Raw genomic sequence first — 6,474 nt, 5'->3', positions numbered from 1 at the left:
GCGTCCCCTCAGGATTCCCGCCCACCGCGCGGGCGCGCGCCCTGCTCCCCCGGGTGCCGCCGGGCGCTGCCCGGCACGCGCGCCCTCCTCGCCCTTCTGCCTTACGGAAGCGCCTCATCTTGCACCTCGGTGGCCCCAGCCCCCGCCCGCGTGGCCGCGGCCCCTTCGCGGAGCTCTTCTCGACCCATACCGGGCCGACACCTCGGCCAGCGGGCCAGGCGAATTCTCGCCGCGACCCAGTCAGCGCCCGGCCTCCTCGTCCTCCACATTCCACCTGGGCTGGCACCGGGGAGGCAAGGCCGGCGGGGCCGCGGTAGCAGAGGCGAAGGGGGACGAGGAGGAAGGACGCAGCAGAGACGCGCTCAGACCCGAGCGATGGCGAGGGAGGGAGGACCAGTCCAAGTGGGCGCCCTGGGGAAGAGGCAAGCTTCATGCCAGCATCTTGAGCTCACTTGAGGGTAGATCACTGCCAGGCGAGAAGGTCTCTAAATAATTTAACTCCCGTCTGGATGAGAAGCCAAACCGAGTTTTGGGTGCCGATGGGTTTCGCACCCGGAGTCTGAAGAAAATGGGTCATTAAAGTGATTCAGGGACTTCGCTTCTGGTGTGAATAGTTCACATTAACTTCGTAGCTAAGATTTCAGCTATTGGAAAAGAATCAAGAACCAAGTCTCTGGTTGGGATTGACCATGGCAGCCTGGTCTTTTTAAGTACAGTGAGATTTCCTATCGGTGGTAAAATAAGAGGAAAACCAAGAAGGAATTTCCGCAAGTCTAATCTGTGTGGAAGGAGCCGGTTAAGCTCTCGGTTGCTGGTTAAACTCTCGGCTGCTAACAGAAAGGTTGGCAGTTTGAACCTAGGCAGCCGTTCAGCAGCAGAAACATCTAGGGATCTGCTCCTGTAAAGATTAACCCAAAAACCTGAAGATTAAACCAAAAATCCAAACCTGTTGCCATCAAGTGGATTCTGACTCATAGTGACCCTAAAAGACAGAGCAGAACTGCCCCATAGGGTATGGAAGCAGACTGCCAAATCTTTCTGCCCCTGAGCGGGCTGGTGGGTTCCAACGGCTGGCCCTTTCCTCTGGTAAAGATTAAAGCCTGGGGCCAGTTCTGCTCTGTCAGATGCAGTCACTGTGGGTCGAAAATCCACTCTACACACTTAATAACAGTCTTTGTGGTTAGAAAGTCCCGGTGTAACTATAATTAAGTCTGGGTCGGGGAAGAGGAGGAAGAGCAGGACCTGTACCTAGACTCTCTACTTAATGTGCCACCACTGCCCTTGAGGTTGTTAAACTGAGGAGCCCTGGGGACAGTGGTTAAAGGGCTCCGCTACTAACCAAAAGCTGATTGGAACATACTGGCTGCTCTGTGCTCTGCAGGAGGAACGTGTGGCAGTCTCCCTCTATAAAGATTTACAGCCACAAAAACCCTATGGGGGCAGTTCTACTGTCCTATAGGGTTGCTGTGAGTCAGAATCGACTGGAATTGGCAGTGGGTTTGGTTTAGTTTTGGTTTTAGTTGTTAAACTGGAATAACATTCATTCCCCTACTTGTAACTCTGTTAACTTGATTTTGGCCTGGAGATATCAACTTACATTTATCCCCTTTGAACTTAAACACTTTCTCCAAATTGTTGTAGTCTCTTTGAACACAATTTCTCTTTCCAGACATTTTAGCAACTCCAATTTAGAGTCAACTCTAGCTTTAAAACTGTGTTTTCTGTTGTATCATTCAAGTCATTTTCCAAAAGAGAAAACTGTTGTCTAGACAACTCTCTCACCCATCAAACATTAGCTGACAACTTGAGGAGTGATTTGTGGTCGTTTCTTTCCGTCACTACTCTCAACCATGAGGTTCTCTGGGACAGAGACTAGGTCTTACCCAATTCATATTCCTAGCAACTATCAGGAGTCCCTGGGTGGTGCAAACTGTTAAGTGCTCGAATACTAGGTTAGCAATTTGAACTGACCGAGAGGTGCCTCAAAAGACAGGCCTAGTAACCTGTTTCACAAAGTTCACAGCCTTGAAAACCCTATGGAACCAATCTGCTCTGCACACATGAGGTCATCATGAGTTGAAATTGACTCAACGGCAACTAACAACAGCAACTACCAAAGTGCTTGGTAAACAGCAGGAATTCAGTGTATGTTTGTTGGACTGAATTCCCCAACAAGTGGTTCTTTGCGTTTCTATCTGTCCTGGAATATAGACATTTCTTCTTTCTGAGCCCAGGATCGTGGGATTCCTAGAATGGAGAGTAAGAGGAAACTGAGCACACAGCACATAACTCAGTTATCCCACAGGGCTTCCTCCTCTGGCTCTTCTGGGTACAACACGCACCCATGTTCTTCACTGTCTGTTCATCTTCCACTTCACCTCCACATCAGTGCCAGATACTGCAAGCAGTTACACATGTTGAAAGATGGTAAAAGTAGACAACCACAGAAACTCACAAAACTCCAGAACACGTTTTCGTGTGACAGTCACACCATTATTTTATGTATATTTTTTGAGCAGGTGATTAGAGCAGCAGGATAATCACTGATACATTTAAATCTAAGAATAAGACAGACTGCTTGCTGCAAAGATTGATAACAGAAAGGCAAAGACCCTATTTTTATAGACCAAATGTTTAATGCACCTCTATGTCTGACTTGAAAATTGATTTATATTCCTCCTTTTTCAGGAATTAGTGCCGAAATGAATATTAATAGCAAGGAAAACCAGAGCGGAGGACTGTCCTGTGATGGATGGTCACAAGTTTTTCTCCCTGCTGTGAAGTCTCTCTACTTCAAAAATGACTATTTCCTTTAATTTTTTTTTGTCGTTGTAGTTATTTTGTTTCTTAATTGTGCTTTATGTAAAGTTTTACAGAGCAAATTAGTTTCTCACTAAACAATTAATACACATATTGTTTTGTGACATTGGTCGCCAACCCTGGAATGTGTCAACACTCTTCTCTTCTTGATCTTGGGTTCCCCATTTCCATTTGTCCAGCCTTCCTGTCCCCTCCTGCCTTTTCGTTCTTGCCCCTGGGCTGGTGTGCCCATTTAGTCTCGTACACGTGGTTGAACTATGGGTGTTATTGTTTGTTATATGGGCCTGTCTAATCTTTGGCTGAAGGGTGAATCTGAGGAGTGACTTCAGTGCTGAGTTAAAAGGGTGTCTGGGGGCCATACTCTCGGGGTTTCTCTAGTCTCTCTCAGACCAGTAAGTCTGGTCTTATTTTTTCCTTTGTGAGTTAGAATTTTATTCTACATTTTTCTCCAGCTTTGTCTGGGACCCTTTATTGTGATCCCTGTCAGAGCAGTCAGTAGTGGTAGCTAGGCACCATCTAGTTGTGCTGGACTCAGTCTGGTGGAGGCTGTGGTAATTGTGGCCCATTAGTCCTTTGGACTAATCTTTCCTTGTGTCTTTGGTTTTCTTCAATTCTCCTTTGCTCCAGATGGGGTGGGACCAGTAGAGTATCTTAGATGGCCGCTCTCAAGCTTTTAAGACCCCAGACGCTACTTACCAAAGTGGGATGTTCAACATTTTTTTAATAAACTATGTTATGCCAATTGAGCTAGATGTTCCCCAAGACCATGGTCCCCAGCCCTCAGCCAGGTATATTTCCTTTAATTTTATGTGCTTGCCTTGTCGGGAAGACTCTGATGATGAGCTTCTTAGGATAGCCTGTACTTTATATTTGAGGCCCAGAGAAGTTTAGCGATTTATTCAAGCTCACACAGCTTGTTAGGTGGCAGAGCAGGGCCTAAAATCTTGGACCATTTCCAAATCCAATGCGTGCTCTACTGTATCACACTGTGAAACTCTTAGGTTGATCACTGTGAGTGCTTAATAAATACTAGATTTCTAATAGCAGCCTATTTGCTTCTGATTGCTGGCTAGTTTACTTCAATTCATATTTATTTTCACTGGAAACCTTCTGACGTCTAGTCTATTGTCTACAGGAAAATAGTTGGTCGGCACAGTCTGGCACTGTTGGGCAGCAGAACCCACCACAACAAATCAATGTCAAAAATGGCACTTCAGGAGGAACACGTACCATTTATTTAGTACCCCCAACTGAGTAGCTCAAAGTGATTTGAAAAGATCTCATTAATCCTCATGACACCCCTGTGGGATAATAATATTATTAAAACATTTAAGTGTAGAATTGTGGCAAAGCCAACAGCTTCGTTGGCTATGTGCAGGATTTCCCCATATTTCAGCCTTCAATATTAGAGCCTAAGTAAAACCATTAGGTTTGCAAATTGCAGAGGTAAACCTTGGGGTTTGGGCTTTTTGGAGCTTGTTTAGGCACAGTGGTTAAGAGCTCAGGCTGCTAACCAAAAGGTCGGCAGTTCGAATCCACCGGCAGCTCTGCCTTATAGGGTCGGTATGAGTCAGAATCAACTCCACGGCAACAGGTTAGGCTAGCTTGGGTTTCTTATTGACCACAGCAGTACTAGAAATAGCTCACCAGTTGCTTGCCAGATTGTAAGCAGCATTTGGGATTAGCCCAGATGTGTTTGAGAGTGGACAAGGGAGGCCTAGAGATCATCACTAATCCACAATTGTAAAGAAGTGAATGGAGAAAAAACACCTATTATGTTCTAGGAAGACACCGTTCTAGGTACTGTGGATGAGTGAAGTTTAAGCATGAGCCTTGCCCTTAACAGGCTTACATTGAAATGGGAAGAAGTGATATAAATCCCTGAAAAAAAAATTTAAAAAATTTTTTTATTTGTTTTATGTGAACGTTACAGCACAAATTAGTTTCTCATTCAAAAATTTATACACAAATTGTTTTGTAACATAGGTTGCTATCCCCACAATGTGTCAGCACTCTCCCGCTTTCCTTTAGACCCCGAGTTCCCCGTGTCCATTCATCCAGTTTTCCTGTCCCTTCCTGCCTTCTTGTCTTTGCTTTTGGGCAGGTCTTGCCCATTTGGCCTCGTATACTAAACTGAACTAAGAAGCATGTTTTCTTCACATGTGTTATTGTTTGTTTAATGGGCCTGTGTAATCTTTGGCTGAAAAGTGGACTTGAGGAGTGGCTTCAGTTCTGAGTTAGCAGGGTGTTCAGGGGCCATAGTCTCAAGGGTTCCTCCAGTCTCTGTCAGATCAACAAGTGTGGTCTTTTTGTGTGTGTGTGTGAATTTGAATTTTGTCCTACATTTTTCTCCCGCTGTGCCTGGGACCCTCTATTGTGATCCCTGTCAGAGCAGTAGGTGGTGATAGGCAGCTACAATCTAGTTCTTCTGGGCTCAGGCTGGTGGAGGCTGTGTTTCCTGTGGTCCGTTCGTCCTTTGGACTGGTATTCTCCTTGCGTCTTTGGTTTTCTTCATTCTCCTTTGCTCCGAATGTGATGTGACCAATACATGTATTTTAGATGGCCGCTTGCAAGGTTTTAAGACACCAAATGCTACTCACCAAAGTAGGATGTAGAACATTTTCTTTATGAACTATGTGATGCCAGTTGAGCTAGATGTCCCCCTGAGACCATGGTCTTCAGCCCTCAGCCCCAGTCATTTGGTCCCTCAAAGTGTTGGATGTGTTTAGGAAGCTTCTATGGCTTTGACTTGGTTAAGTTGTGCTGACTTCCCCTGTATTGTGTGTTGTCTTTCCTTTCACCAAAGTTAACACTTATCTACTATCTAGTTAGTGATTTCCCCTTTCCACCCATCCCCTCCCTGGAAAAAAATCAGATTGTTTTTTTCTGTGTGTAAACCTTTTCTTGAGTTCTTGTAATAGTGGTCTCATACAATATTTGTCGTTTTTGATTGACTTATTTCACTCAGCTAAATGCCCTCCAGATTCATCCATGTTTTGCAGAGTCATCATTGTTCTTTATCATTGTGTAGTATTCAGTTGTGTTTTTGTACCATAGTTTGTTTATCCATTCATCTGTTGATGGGCACTTAGGTTGTTTCCATCTTTATGCTATTGTGAATAATGCTGCAAAGAACATGGGTGTGCATATGTCTATTTGTGGGACGGCTCTTATTTCTCTAGGATATATTCCTAGGAGTGGGATTGCTGGATCATATGGTATTTCTATTCTTAGCTTTTTAAGGAGGCACCATATGGTTTTCCATAGTGATTGTTACCATTTTACATACCCACCAGCAGTGCATAAGAGTTCCAATCTCTCCACAACCTCTCCAACATTTTTTATTTTCTGTTTTGTTTTGTTTTGTTTTTTTAAATTCTTGCCAGTAATGTTGGGGTAAGATGGTATCTCATTGTAGTTTTGATTTGCATTTCTCTAATGGCTAATGATCATGAACATTTTTTTATGTGTCTGTTAGCTACCTGAATGTCTTCTTTGGTGACGTGTCTGTTCATATCCATTGTCCATTTTTAATTGGATTATTTGTCTTTTTGTTGTTGAGGTATTGCAGAATCTTGTAGATTTTAGAGATTAGACCCTTATTTGATATATTGTAGTAAAAAAAATTTTCCCAGCCTGTAGGTTCTCTTTTTA

At 44.1% G+C, this 6,474-nt stretch overlaps 1 pseudogene; it reads left to right on the top strand.

Annotated features, from left to right (window-relative positions):
• The first annotated feature begins 375 nt into the window (after positions 1–375).
• Positions 376–6,474, top strand: part of LOC101358458 (cysteine dioxygenase type 1 pseudogene) — a 182,388-nt pseudogene continuing 176,289 nt past the window's right edge.

The sequence above is a fragment of the Trichechus manatus genome, unplaced genomic scaffold (assembly GCF_000243295.1).
Source record: "Trichechus manatus latirostris isolate Lorelei unplaced genomic scaffold, TriManLat1.0 scaffold00297, whole genome shotgun sequence".
Taxonomy (NCBI): domain Eukaryota; kingdom Metazoa; phylum Chordata; class Mammalia; order Sirenia; family Trichechidae; genus Trichechus; species Trichechus manatus.
This window is presented reverse-complemented; position numbering and strand designations above follow the sequence as displayed.